The 15,281-nt window shown below is 37.1% G+C and overlaps 1 protein-coding gene and 1 non-coding gene across 3 annotated transcripts in view; both read left to right on the top strand.

Moving 5' to 3' along the window:
• The window catches only part of RANBP3L (RAN binding protein 3 like), a 56,056-nt gene that overhangs the window by 9,004 nt on the left and 31,771 nt on the right, over window positions 1-15,281 (top strand). The window lies entirely within an intron of this gene.
• Window positions 800-907, top strand: LOC111726391. The gene has a single exon (XR_002774175.1). It is a non-coding gene; the product is annotated as a U6 spliceosomal RNA (small nuclear RNA).

The raw sequence follows: 15,281 nt of genomic DNA, 5'->3' as shown, positions 1-15,281 counted from the left end.
AAAAAAAAAAGACCAAACAAAATAGACAAATAAATACTGGGTGATTCCACTAATATGAGGTATCTAGTTAGATTTACAGAGACAGAAAATGGTTGGTGTTTCTAGGAGGTGGGGAAGGGAGAAATGAAGATTTGTCGAACGTTTCGGTTTTACAAGATGAAAAGAGTTCTGAAGACCAGAGGTCCAACTATGTAAATACAGTTAACACTATTGAGCTGTACACTCAAAAATGGTTAAAATGGTAAATTTTATGGTAAGTTTGTTTTACCACAATTTTTTAAAAAATCCATGGTTAACCAATGGCATCCCTAATTACATTTTTGAAGTTAGACTCAATGAGAACAAGTTAATTTTAAAAATACTTTAGTTTTATAGTTCTAAAAACAAAGTTACAAGGAAATAGTCTGTTGCTCCAGGATTCCCGAAAGCTATTTCTTTGAAAACATTAATAAGATTAATAAACTTCTAACTAGATTAATCAATAAAAAGAGACAATGATATACAGGGTGTCATTACCAAGCCTACAGATATTAAAGGATAATAAGGGAATATTATTAATATCTTTTTGCCAGAAAGATCCAGAAAAAATCATAAACCAAATTCAACACCAGCAGATATAAAAATTCAATGGATTTATAATAGAAGTTATTTCCTTGACCTAATAAAGAACATTTACAAAAAAACTAACAGCTAACATTACTCAATGTTAAAAAACAGTACAGTTTTCTCCTAAGACTGAGAAAAAAACAGGAATATCCATTATCATGTTTGCTCAACATTATACAGGTGATCTTAGCCAGTGTAGTAAGTTAGCAGCACATACAATAAAATTGGAACAATACAGAGGAGGTTAGCATGACTCCCACACAAGGATGACACACAAATTTGAGAAACATTTCATTAAAAAAAAGAAGAAGAAAGAAACGAAAGGCTTACCTATTGGAAAGAAAGAAGTAAAATTATATTTTTTATAGATGATTAATAGTCTATGTAGAAAAATCGTGAAGAATCTATTAAAAAAGAATACTAGAACGAATAAGCACATTTACCAAGGTCACAGGATAAAAAGTCAATGTGCAAAAATAAAACGATAGTTCCGTATATTAACAAAGGACAAGTAGACATTTAAAATTTTAAACTACTCTTTAAATAGCATAAAAAAGAAAAGACTTATGGATTAATTTAACAAAATATGTGCAAGACTTTGAAACAAACATTGCAGAGAGAAGCTAAAGAAGATTGAATTATTAGAAGAGATATATCCCAAATTCATGTATTAGAGGGCTCAATACTAAGATGTCAATCTTCTTCAAATTGATCTATAGAGTCCAGGCCATCCCAATCAAAATTCAGTAGGCTTTTTTCTTAATTGACAAGCCGATTTAAAGTTTACAAGAAAATATAAAAGACATAGAATAACTAAATTGATCTTGAAAAAGAAGAAGAAGGTTGACAAATTGCATGTTTGGATTTCAAGCTATAATAATCAAGATGGTGTAACAGTGTAAGGACAGAAAAATCAATCACTGGAATAGAATAGGAAGCCCAGAAATTGATCTATTACTACACGATCAATTTGTTTTTGACAAAAGTACCAAGATAAGTTGAAGGATGAAAAGTCTAATCTTTTCTGCAATAATCCTGGAACAAAGGGCATATTACTAAAAATGGACCTCAATATCTACATGAAACCAATATTAATTTGAGATCAAATGTGACTGAAACATAAAGCTAGGCATATAAAACTTCTAGAATTAAGCATAGGAAAGTATCTTTAGCATTGTAATAGGTAGTTTTTGTTTTTTGCAGTTTTTGGCTGGGGCTGGGTCTATGGGGCCAGCACCCTGCTCCTTTGAGCCACAGGCACCACCCATAATAGGTAGTTTTTTTAGATGGATATTAAAGCACCAACCATAAAAGATAGACTATCAACACTAAAAATGTTTGTTCATCAAAAGATACCATTAGGAAAATAGTGAGAGAAAATATTTGTGAGATATGTTTAAGTATATATCTGAAAAAGGACTTGCTATCAGAATATGTTAAGAACTCTTATAACTCAAGATAAGCAATTTGATTTAAAAATGGACTAGCAAACAGTTTAAAAGTGAAATACACAAATGGCTAAAGGCACATCAAAAGATGCTCAACTATAGTCATCAGGAAAATGCAAAATAAAACTACCATTCAGATATCACTTTATGTTCACGAGAATGGTTAAAATTTAATATACTGAAAATATGATGTTAGAGGGGGGTAAGGAACAACCAGAATTCGTATTCACTTCTGTGAATAGCCACTTTGGAATAGTTTGGTAGTTTCTAACATAGTTAAACCTACACATATCCCATGATATTTAAGTTCTAATCTAAGGTATTTTTCCAAGAGAAATGGAAATATGCCCACAAAAAGCTTGCATGAGGATGTTCTTAACACCAACAGGTGAACAACTCAAATATTCACAAGCAGGTAAATGTGTAAGCAAATTGTGGTATCTCCATACAACGGAATACTACTGAGTAGTAGAAAGAAATGAATGATCTGATATTTGGAAGAAACATTCAGGGATGTCAAACCTTTTTGTTTTCTCTGCTGCACATTGGAAAAAGAGCTGTCTTGGGACACACATTAAGTACACAAACACTAATGAAAGCTGATCAGCAAATAAAGGTCTGGGCATAATTTTTACGCTATCCAGCACCACAAATAAACAAACTAGTTCTCATATAATGTTTGTGACTTGTGGGCTCAGGTTGGACACTATGTTGTGTGAAAGCCATACACAAAAGAGTATATAACGTATTGTTCTATTTTTATGAAATTCTGAAACAGGCAAGCTAGGTCATGGTAATACAAAGCACAGAACAGTGCTTGCCTGGGTGGGAGTAAGGACTGAACAGGGCAGTACGGAACTTACTAGGGGAAGGGAAATGTTCCATATCCCGATGGGCGTTTTGGTTACATGTGGGCCTGCATTTGTTAAATTTCGTATGTGCATTTCACTGTATGTAATTTAAGCCTCATTTTTTAAAACATCAGATTGCCTGGGAGGCCTTGTCCTCTAAAGCTTCCCCTAGGCCTTTACTGGCAATTCCACTGCATAGCAAAGAGATTGAAATGTCTCCATGAATTCTAATGACTCACCCCAGAACATAACAGTGTCCAACTGGCAGGGTACCCATAATGCAGGAAAGATCAAACCTTCAAGATAAAATGTCAGTCATGACCTCAGACAAATTCAATACTTAGTAGTATTTCATTGCTTCTTTTATCCATCCAGCTAAGAACTTCTCTATTAATAACATAGTAACTAAAAATGAGCTAATCATGGAGATTAGCACAGGATAAAGTGAGATATAATATTAATAAAAGAACTACCTAATAACAAGGGTGAGACCTCAGTACCTCTTTTGTTAATATTTTTTATGGTTTTAGAGACAGGCTCTCACTATGTTGCCCAGGCTGGACTCAACTTCCTGGGCTCTAGCCATTCTCCCATTTCAGCCTCCCAAGTAGCTGGGACCAAAGGTGTGTACCATTACTCATGGCCTCAGTATCTCTCTCGTTTTTTAGGTATCTGTCTATTTATTATCAAACATCCATTAGAAATAATGATTTCTCTTCATTTTCATTAGAATTTAGTTTTTTTATATTATCTTAAAGCCATGACTGATTTATGATATATTCTCTAATAAATGAAATGCATTACTTTATAAAGATTTTTTCCACCCAACCTCTTCCTCTTCATCTTGTTTGAATTTATATAGTGCTTTCTGCCTTCTATTCCATGAATATTTACTCAGTGCCCATCATCATGTGTCTGGCAGTACTCCAGGCTCTAGTGAACAAAGCAGACAAAAATTCCTGCCCACTTGGAGCTTATTTCCTGAGAGGCAGAAGGGCAGGCAATAAAGAAGATAAAAAAGGAAAATATACAATGAAAATGGTAATAATGGAGATGGGGATTACAAGAGAGAGTGTCACCATGGAGGCCTGATTTAACCAGGGTGCTGGGAGGAAGACATCATAGAAAGGTAAAATTTTTAACTCCCTATTAAAAATTTAAAGTGCAATTGCTGGGTTCCACCCTGACTTTCTGATTCAGAAGTTCTGAAGGGAGGGGAGGAAAAGGGTGGGGAATTTTCATTCCCAGCAAGTTCTCTGATGATGCTGTTGCTGCAGGTGCAAGAGGTGACCCTGTTAGGACTCCTGCATTGGAGGGACACACAGAGCTATGAAATTAGTTGTGAGATAGGAGAGGGGGTTGTTATATAGTCTTGTTGGCCCTGGTAAGCTCTTTGGCTATGACTGTGTGAGATAGGAAATATCACATACCTACCTGTAGATTCTTTCAGATTCTTTGGGCGAGGTAGTAGTAAGCCAACAAAAAGATAGGGATCAGGTAAAAGTCAACTACTCCTTTCCAACCTCAATATCATGTTCAAATAAAGCAAGTCTTAGGCTAAATTCTCTCACCTAGACATTTATCAAACAAACATTTATTAGCAATCAGGCATAGAACAGTTTATATGAGGTCCCAAAGTCTGGGTTCTTTAGGTAATCTGATTACATTTTGCCTAATTGTTTTGCAAAACAACATTCCACAGGCAGATTCTGTGCAGTCAGCCAGTAGGCAGGAATTCCCCTGCTCGTTAAGGGACATTAGGTCTTTCAGTATGAGCTCTGTACTTAAATGTCCAGGCTATAGGCCTTGCCAGATTCTTCTGTGCAGTACTATAGCAAGACTAGGACACATTCAAAAATATTTCTGGCCATCTAAGGGTTTTGGATGCCACTAACTTCACCAGTGAAAATTCATTTTTGGTATTCATTATGCTAACTCTTATTGCCTCTAATACTGATTGAGTTGGAAAGATGATTGTAATGAAACACTGAAATTATGAGATGTGAATTTCCTGGTGCTGGCAACCACCCCCTCTCCCCCTGCAAATTCCCTATTAGGTAAACAGATACCACTGGGGAGGTATGATTTAATCTAACATTCACATTCAAATCATGGTATCTTTGCTGGTGTCTTCTAAAGTCAATTACAAGCATGAGGAAAGACAGCAACTTCTCCACATTTTTTTCACAATAAGTAATACCTAAGAAATGATAAAAATGTATAAAGCAGTTGAGGGAAAGTCAAAGAAAACTGACCCTAGGATGAAGGGCCAAGATCTTGACAAACATATATTATAGCCCACTTGCCAATGTGCTCCACACATGGGCTAGTAAGCTAGTAAGCTCTGGCAACAGCACACATTTTAACCCTTATAGATAGTCTGTGTTATGGAATGCCACTTATTAAGGATACAGGTCTAGACTCTTTCAAACCTAAATTATAGGATTTCCCTATAATTATGTCATCCATGTTGATATTGCCTCCTCATCTGTGTTGTATAAATTTTTTGAGAAAAAAAACATGGGTTTGGGCTCGGCGCCTGTGGCTCAGGTGGCTAAGGCGCCAGCCACATACACATAAGGTGGTGGGTTCGAATCCAGCCCAGGCCTGCCAAACAACAATGACGGCTGCAACCAAAAAATGGCTGGGCATTGTGGCAGGCGCCTGTGGTTCCAGCTACTTGGGAGGTTAAGGCAGGAGACTCGCTTGAGCCCAGGAGTTGGAGGTTGCTGTGAGCTGTGATGCCACAGCACTCTACCCAGGGGGATAGCTTGAGGCTCTGTCTCAAAAAAAAAAAAAAACACATGGGTTTATACTATAGACTATACCAAAGTGCTAGTATGTCATTTATAAACAAATCACATTTATGGAGTGCTTATTATATGCCAGACATTGTTTTCAAGTGTTTTTCATTATTAGCTCATTTTTTTATGAAGACCCCAGGAGGTAGGTAAAGTCAAGACCACAGTTGGGATCTTGAGCTAAGCTCCTAACCCACAAACCCTGACTCCAGAGCCTTTGCTTCCACCCATGCTCACTCCCCCTAGTGCTGGCACAAAATAGATGCTCAGCTAAGCACCTGTGAAGGGCCTGGATGATGGCTACCCTTGAACTCAGTTTGCAGTTTGATTGTTTAAAATAGGTTGCTATTAAATCACCAGTTAATTTCAATATGTTACTAATCACATCCAACTGTCTCCCAAAAGAGTATGTTTGACTGTAAAAGAAACATTGAGAAAATGCAGATGGATCATTACAAACCTATCAGCCTACAGCAAGTGGCTTGCTGACTGGGCTATCCGTTTTTACTTTAGATAACAGCATAGACTGTCTCTTACACTGCATAGACTCTGTCTCTTACACTGCATGAAGCATGAAAGATAGCAATGTAGTATGTGGTTATTTGTAGGACTTAGATGATAAGGTCTTGGAGAGGTGGTTTGGGACTTTGCCAAAATAAATAAGCAGTATACAAAACTCCAAACTAAAAAAGGACTAAATAATAGCCATTATTATGCTTCACTTTTTTATTTGAACCAGAGACATTATTTCAAGTCTTGGCTCAACTATTATATAAATCGAATCATTAACTTAACTTGAAATTTTAATCAACATTTGAGCAAGGTTAAGTTTCACACCTGAGTTGCTTTTTAATGAAGTTTGGGAGCAAATCTAGCAAAATATTAAAAAGTCAGAATTTAAAATGCAGTCAACATTTATATTCAGTAAGAAGCTGCATTGCTTCTAACCTAATCATTAGATACCTACACCTCCCCCCATGGATGGCAATAAACAAGCACAAGGTCATAGGAATAAGTTCTAGACTTTCAAAAAGAGATGTTAGTCCAAAGGTGTGTTTGAGTATGAATCAAGCAACATCCAAAGAACATAGAACATACTGTGTACACTGAGCTAGAAGGAGGAGAGGGGTTAAAAGTGGAAGTGAGTAGAAGGAACCCAACTATGTACTCAAACAAGAGAGATTTTCTGTGTGTCCCACATCATGGCAGGATGGGTCTGGTCCCAAAAGAACCCAGTGCTAACAGGGTCCAAATTCCTTTCCTTCATTGGATTCTGAGAAACTTCCAGACTTTTCAGCTACTATAGCTCAGTAACTTGATCATCCTACTGTAACAGGGATCCATCTTCAGCGGTTCTCAACCTGTGGGTTGTGACCCCTTTTGGGGGTTGAACGATCCTTTCACAGGGGTCACCTAAGACCATCAGAAAGCACATTACAATTCATAACAGTAGCAAATTACAGCTATGAAGTAGCAATGAAAATAATTTTATGGTTGGGGGTTACCACAATACGTGGAGCTGTATTAAAGGGTCACAGCATTAGGAAGCTTGAGAACCACTGATAGATGGAAGAACCATACCTCACACCTATATAATGACCTTTTAAAGTAATTGGCACCAAATCTTTTCTAGTTCTAATGAAAGGAAGTAATTCATAAGAAGTAGGGTTATTACCATCTAGAGTGGAGGAGTAAGGTTAAGAAGAAAGTCTATGAATGTTGGAAATGGGTTATTTTGGTCTAGGATTGGCTGTGTTAAACTTTAGTTGTCTGGAGAGTAATGACATTGCAGAAAAATATTTGTATGTGTGCATCTTTGGAAGCTGAGAATGGGCAAGGCATGCACCAATGCTATAAATTATGAGACTGTTTTTATTTAACAGGACCAATTTTGTTATAAGGAGCTTCATTGTTAAATATGGATAAAAGTTTTAGTATTTTTTTTTTTTACCATTTTAAACTAAAATTAAGTAATGGAAGTGGTTATTTTTATTGTGGGATGGAGCAAAATAGCTTCAGAGGGACTTTTTAGAAAACAACAGTGCCTATAAATGTAATGATGAGAAAAAGCATAAAGATATAGAAAACAAATCTAAAAACCATACTAGATGTGCCAGACTTCTGTCTCTGAACACTTCTTACATTTTAAGCCTTAAATTCACTGAGTTTATAGTTACTGTCTGTGACCTTGTTCATACCAGGCAGGTAATGTTTCTTAAATGAATCAATGCTTTTTCACAAATAGTTCATCCAAAAGACTTATCTAGATTTATAAATCACTGAATGCTAGGGCTTCAGAGATTACTTAGTCCAATTGATTTTTCATAATAGAAAACAAACCAGAAGGAAGAAGTAAGTACCTTGCTCAGAGTTTGTGGTTAGCACAGAGATCTGGGAATACACTTCTATTGACCTCCAAGTGTTTTATGCTATAAGGGCCATTATAATAAAAAAAAAAAATCTAAAATGGATAGAGAAATTAGAAAAAGATGACTTGAGCTTTATCTAACTTTGGAAAATATTCATAAAAAGTATTAGTTATTTACTACAATTTGCTTACTATAGTATTAGGATATAAAGAAAATGATGAGTTTTCTCATCATGGGGCTGAAAACTCACTAGGAGCTCATGGTGCAGATAGAGAAAAATTTCTCACACAGAGATTAGGATATATAAAGGGATAAAGTTTATCATCTTAGAAGGAGTGAGAGAGTGAAAGTCAGAGGGGAAAGAAAGAGAGAGGGGGACAAAAGAGAGCAGGGAGAAAATAGGGGTGCCAGCCCTCAGGCCAGGTAGCTTCCTGATTTTAAGTGGGGGACAAAGACAAAGTATCAATTTGCTGCCATTTGATAACAGAAGGGATGGCAGGTGTCAGAGAGTGGACTCCCTGCCTTTCCTTGGAGAGGGGATCGTGGGAGATGTGCCTCTGTCTTTGATATATGGTTGAGACAGGAACTCTGTAAAAGCAGATTCTCAAAAGCAATTTTAAAGAGAAATATTTATGTCCCTTTTGAATCTGTTCAGCTCTTTTCAGAAGTTGTACAAAACGGAAGTCAGGCCGGGTGCCCGTTAGTGAGAGAATTCATAAGACTGATCTGTTACTAAGAAATTGGGGATTAGATAGTTTCCTATTGTTTTTTATTTTATTTTATTTTTTTGAGACAGAATCTTACTAGGTTGCCCTCGGTAGAGTGCAACAGCTCACAGCAACCTCAAACTCTTGGGCTTAAGCAATTTTCTTGCCTCAGCCTCCAGAGTAGCTGGGACTACAGGCGCCTGCCACAACACCCAGCTATTGTTTTTGTTGTTGTTGTTGTCCTTGTTGTTCAGCAGACCCCGGCCGGGTTCAAACCCTCCAGCCCTGGTGTATGTGGCCGGTGCCCTAACCACTTAACTATGGGCGCCAAGCCCGTTTCCTATTATTTTTGCACGGCAGCCCTTTCAGAAAGGGAGAAAAGAGAAATGAGGAGAGAAGAGGGTAGGAAATGTAGGGGGAGGCAAGAAAAATGGGTGTTAGAGAGAAATATTGAGCCAAATAAAAGCAAAGAAAGGAGAAAAAGAAAAATGAGGGAAAGCTGATTTTTTAAAAAGTCCATCAGTAGACCAACGGATTAAAAAAATTGATAAATACATACAATGGAATTGTTCCACCTTAAAAATGAATTAAACTCTGGTGCATCCTACAACCTGGATGAAGGTACGATGCTAAGTTAAATCAGCCAGAAGCAAAAGGGCACATAGTGTATCCGCTTATAGAAAGTACATAGAATAGTCAGTTTTACAATCAAAAATTAGGATAATGGTTACCAGGGGCTGGGGGTGGGTGGGTAGAGCAATGTGAAGTTACGGTTTAATGGTTACAATAAGTTTTGGAATATGAAAATTTCTGGAGATGAATAAGGGTGGCGGTGGCATAATAGCATGAATGTACTTACTATCACTTAACTGTGCTCTTACCACAGTTAAAAGAATAAATGTTTTATTACGTATATTTTATCACAATTTTAAAATGTTTTTAAAAGATACCACATAATTGGAAGCTTTTCTTCAATCCTTTAATCTTGGTTTTTCTCAGTGATCATAAAAATTTAAAGGAAGGAAGAGATAGGTAATTTTAGGAGTCTCGTGCTCTACTGAATGAGCTAGCTGGATGTCCTCAGGAATAGAGAATTTAAAGGACTGCTTTCAGTTTTCCTAAGAATTTTTCAGGTTTTATAAGTTTTAAAAGCAAAAAATTTCTCTTGTAATCTCTTTAGCATCGTGAACAAATGTTTCTGATAAATGTACAAATTGCTACCTGGCTTTTCCTTCTCCTGAACTAGTTCTGATGCAATGTAGTAAGACAGTTATCCATACAGAACCATCTGACATGGGCATCATGTTACTTCCGCTCTGTTTCTTCCCTGAGTATGGGGAGGAATGCAGTCATCACACCAGGTACAGGGGTGTCCAACCTTTTTTTTTTCTTTCTGCTGTACATTGGAGGAATAAGTTGTCTCCGGCCACATATTAAATACACAGATACTAATGACAAATCGTTAGTAAAGACCAGAGCCATGCATACTTTTCATCATATCCAACACCACAGATAAACACAAGAAAGTCCTCCTAAAATCAACGTGTGGCCTAATGGGCCATGGTTGGACACCCCTGCAAGGGAAGGTGGATGCTGGCCTCTCTGGCTGTTCCCTGGGAGAGAGTGGGACCCAGGCTTTCTGGACTTGTGGGCATCTTGGCTCCTTTCATCCCAACTAGGCCTCCAAGGACCTATTCCCAGTGGGATAACAGCCATTTATTCCTGTGAAAATGGAGAAACACAGAGCTTTTTCTCCTCCTTTCTCAAAGGCTCAAGACAAACAGGAATACATTTAAGGCAAATTGTTTCAGAACTAAAAGAAATTGGGAAGCTTCACAATCTGGCCTCTTCAAATGGTGTGTTTCTTCAATGAAGAGGAAGAGTTTAAATTCAAATTCAATGTGTGGAGTGATATGAAGCAATATTAACTTATGAGTAGTCTTTTTAAAGAGTGATTTCTTACTAGTATATTTTGTGTTAAAAACACCTCTTTAATTTTAGTGATAATGAAAGAAAGTACTAGAGAATTACTTAAAATTAACATTAAGAAGATACCATTGTATACCTGTATTTGTGCTCACTCACTATATGTGTATATTCTCAAAATCTCATGAAAATTAAACTTTATTTCTATTTCCCTCCACCCTCAGCAAAGCAGAGAGACCCATTTCTAACATATGGAAGCATTTTCATACTGCGAGTTATTCTGAGGGGAAAATATATGATTTACAAATGCTGTCAAGTGAAATATGTATTTCCAAATGGTACTGCATTGACCAAGCACTTCCTAGGACACATTTTGCAACTTTCTTAGTCTTTGGGCCTCAATAAGATTTACCAAAATGTAAATCTCGAGGTCTCACATTTCCTGCTCATAAAAATATTCAATAAAGACTGCAAGTAATCCTATCAGAATAGCACACAATAGTCTTTTTAATAGACCTCCGAATTATGAAGAAATGGGTGTGCTCTGTCAAAAGTAATACATTCTTCTGAGCTATTTTTATCAGTGGCAGAAAATAAATATTGACTGGAGATTTTAAATTGCTAGGATCATCATGCCATTTTCCCACATTCTTGAGCAAACCTCTTTAGAGTCAAAATCTGAGCAAATAATGACAAGAATAAGAGAAGCATCTTGCAACATTTATAGATGGCAAAAGGTTCAGTGTAAGAAGATTCACAAGAGATGGGGTCACATCTCAACTATGTCTGCCCAGAGCCATGGAAGCAGGAGCAGCCATCACAGCCCAGGCACATCACCCTTCAGAAGAAACAGTAAATTAGTCAATGAACTTGGCAATGGAAGCCAAGTAGGAAGCATCTGTGTAGGAAAAAGCATGAGATTTGGAACCAACTCTCATGTGTTTTAATCCCAAATCTCTCACTACTATCTGTGTAAACCTTAGGTATGTCCTATAATTTTACAGATTTAGTTCTCTCATAAGTAAAAGGGTTCAATAACTTACCTCTTGAGGATCATACCATATACTAAGAACTGCAGCTTCCTGACCAATTCTTACAAACCAGGCTCTGTAAGAATTTACATAGATGACCTTGCTGAATCATTACAACAACTCTATAAGGGAGGTCTTAAAATCCCCCTTTCACAGATAAGGAGATCTGGGCTCCAAGGGGTCAAATAACCTGCCCTAAGCTCATACAGTAACTTCAGGAAATGGAATTCGAATCCAGGTCTGTTTCTGCAAAGCATAGGTTTTTTAAAAACATGCATTCATTCATTTATGCACTAAATATTAATATATTAATATTATAATATTTATATATTATAATAGAGTATGATGTAAATGTAAGTTTTTATATTATGCCAGTGCATAAAAGAAGCATTCTGAGAGATCAGGCAGACCTAACTTTTCATAGTATTTTTTAGGTCATATCAAGTCAAACATTTCAAAAGACTAGTAATGACATGCATAACAATTTCACATGGAACTACTATCTTTAAGAAGAAAAAAAGAAATAACTTAAAGACTAATGTCTTGACATTGACAAAATAAAATTTAATGGTGCATGCTATATGACATCTGATGAAAAAGGCTTGTTGAAAATCAAAGACAGTCCTCGTGAAACCAGTCTAGTCCCTGATCATCCCTGAATACACAGCACACTGCACGTGATGACTGTATCTTTGGGGATCAATCACAGAACACTGTCAAAAAATATAGAGCCAGTTTCTTTAGTCATCATGGTATTTGATTGGTAGGGTGATTTTGCCAACTATTCAATATGAAATGACTTAAATGATCTGTTTTTAGGGATCTGTAAACCTAGTTAGTGAAGGAAATGACCTTAAGAAAATAAGAATTTTTCTTCAATTGAATTATTGCTACTGAAAATCTCCAGGTTCTAAAATACAAATGAAATTAAGTCATGGGCCCAGTAGCCCACTACCACATGTGATTGGATTACAAATAAAACAGCACACTATGAAGTGAAGAGTGCATTCAAGACAGAATTTTCAAGGGTTTGCTCCTACTTTCAGAATGATATAAAGTTCTGTGTTTGATACAACCTCCAATTCATCTTGCTTCTTGCTCACATGAAATATTTTCTTATCTCTGTGCCTTGGTTTTTTTCATAATTATCTGTGTCTGGATCTAGACCAATGTACAAACCAATGAAAGAAAGAGTCAAAAGTCTTAGTTCTTATAGTGAATAGGTAGGTCCCTTGAAGATTATCATCATGAGAAGCAGCAGAAGCAGATGAGTTCAGAAAATGGGATGGATTAAACTCTGGGTGGTGGTGGTTGTATTCAGTGGTATGGAGAGACAGTTTTCTCATCTCCTCCAATTTCTTATTGTAAAACGGTTCCCATTCTGAAAATGACTTCTTTATCAGTTTGATATTGATTAAAAGAGGAGTAACTTCCCTTGTTTTCTTCTGATGTTGATACTTTTTTTCTCTAGTGTATGCTTCTTGTAAATGTATATAAGCTAAGAGATGCTAGATTTTCTTGTTGTTGGCAGTTTACAACTTCATTTTCAATAAGAACTTAAAATAATTATGTTAAAACAAGTGCAGTTAAAGCTGTAAGATTGGCGTGAAAGGGGCAAATGTTCCCCCGTTTCACCCATATATTTCTGTATCTTTTTTTTTTTTTTTTTTGAGACGGAGCCTCAAGCTATCCCCCTGGGTAGAGTGCCATGGCATCACGCTCACAGCAACCTCCAACTCCTGGGCTCAAGCGAGTCTCCTGCCTCTGCCTCCCAAGTAGCTGGGGCTACAGGCGCCTGCCACAACGCCTGGCCATTTTTTGGTTGCAGCCATCATTGTTGTTTGGCGGGCCGGTCTGGGGCTTCGAACCTGCCACCTTATGTGTATGTGGCTGGCGCCTTAGCCACTTGAGCCACAGGCGCTGAGCCTACTTCTGTATATCTTACAACCAGCTGGTATTTATAGCACACAAAACTGGTTATAACTTCAGCAGGAATAGCCAGGGCTGTAATCATTACAACAGGGTCCATACATCTTGTGTCTAAAGTTGAGCTAGTGCTTCATGAGTCAGCCTGGAAACTTTCTGTATAAACGGCCTCTGTTTTGACCTGGGGTCCTGGTTAATTTACCTTCAAATCAGTAAGAAACAGCTCAAAAAACCAGAACCAAATGTGTCCCATCGTAGTTAGTAATGTCATTCTGCGGCCCTACTTTTTTAAATTTTAGTGGGCAATTTGTTATTTACTCCATTCTTCTTGAATTTTACAAGAAGGCCCCCCAAACATGACTAGGAAAAAAAAACAAGTCTCATGCTTGTGGTTCCTTTGTGAATTGGCAAATACACTTTTTTCCCCTGAGTCTACAATTTGCCCTTTCTTGAAACTATCTTAGAAGACTTTAATATAGTTTTGGTTTTTGTTTGTCCTTGTTTTAAAAAGTCAAGGTTGTGTATGCTTCAAACCCTCTGTGGCTCTTCTTCCTGGAATTCCATAAAGAAATTAAGGTCATTTGCTATCATTTGTCTATTTCTTCTATAGACAATGTCATTTTTTTGCATTTGAGACTTTAGATGTTTCCAATTCTTGTTGAAGAATCTTAGGAGTATGACAAATGCTTCTGATTGTAGTTTGTTTCCAGGCTAAATTTTTGCTTTGCAGAAATGAACAATTTAATTGACATTTTCTAAAAAATATTTTCATGGAAAAAAGTCAAGTTTCAGACCTATCATTAAGACAGAAAACAAACTTCTGCATTGAGGGAAAATTATTAACTGCTTCAAGCAAAATATCTGAATGACTAATTTTTAATATCAATACAGGGATTTCTTTGTAAGTTTTCAAAATAGCCCTTGATTTCACCTTACATTTAATCATAATAAGCATAGCATATCATTTCAGTACTACTTATTTTCTCATTAATCACCAGCTTACTCTGAATATCCCACAGGTTTAGTCACTAATTCTGGGAATCTCCACTGCTTTTCTCCTAAATTGAATCTTGGTTGACAGAAACCCAGAGGTTCTCTAAAGCTGTGGTCCCCAATCCTCAGGGTGCAGCCTAATGCTGATCTGTAGCCCATTAGGAACTGGGCCATATAGGAGGAGGTGAGTGGACAGGCAGCAGCTTTGTCTGTGTTTACAGCTGCTCCCCATTGCTCGCATCACCGCCTGAGCTCCGCCTCCTGTCAGATCAGCTGTGGCATTACTGTGATGTAAACTGTGTGCACGAGGGACCTAGGCGCACAGGTACAGACAAATAGATACACACACACACAACTGTGTAGCAGCAGTGTAGACTGCAGGCTGCATACATGTCACTCAATAATAGTTAACTCCCTCCGAGAATCTGATGACTGACAATCTGAGGTGGAGGTGAGGCAGTGATACTACCGCTGGGACTGCTGGAACTGTGTAGTTGCAGGAAAACAAGTTCAGGGCTGCATTAAAATAATAAGTTGTATAATTATGTATTAAAATGTCATGAGAATAGAAATAAAGTGCACAATAAATGTAATATGCTTGAACTATCCCCAAACCACTCCTC

This window comes from Otolemur garnettii, unplaced genomic scaffold (genome assembly GCF_000181295.1).
Source record: "Otolemur garnettii isolate 467f Iridium unplaced genomic scaffold, OtoGar3 scaffold00063, whole genome shotgun sequence".
In the NCBI taxonomy this organism is placed as follows: domain Eukaryota; kingdom Metazoa; phylum Chordata; class Mammalia; order Primates; family Galagidae; genus Otolemur; species Otolemur garnettii.
This window is presented reverse-complemented; position numbering and strand designations above follow the sequence as displayed.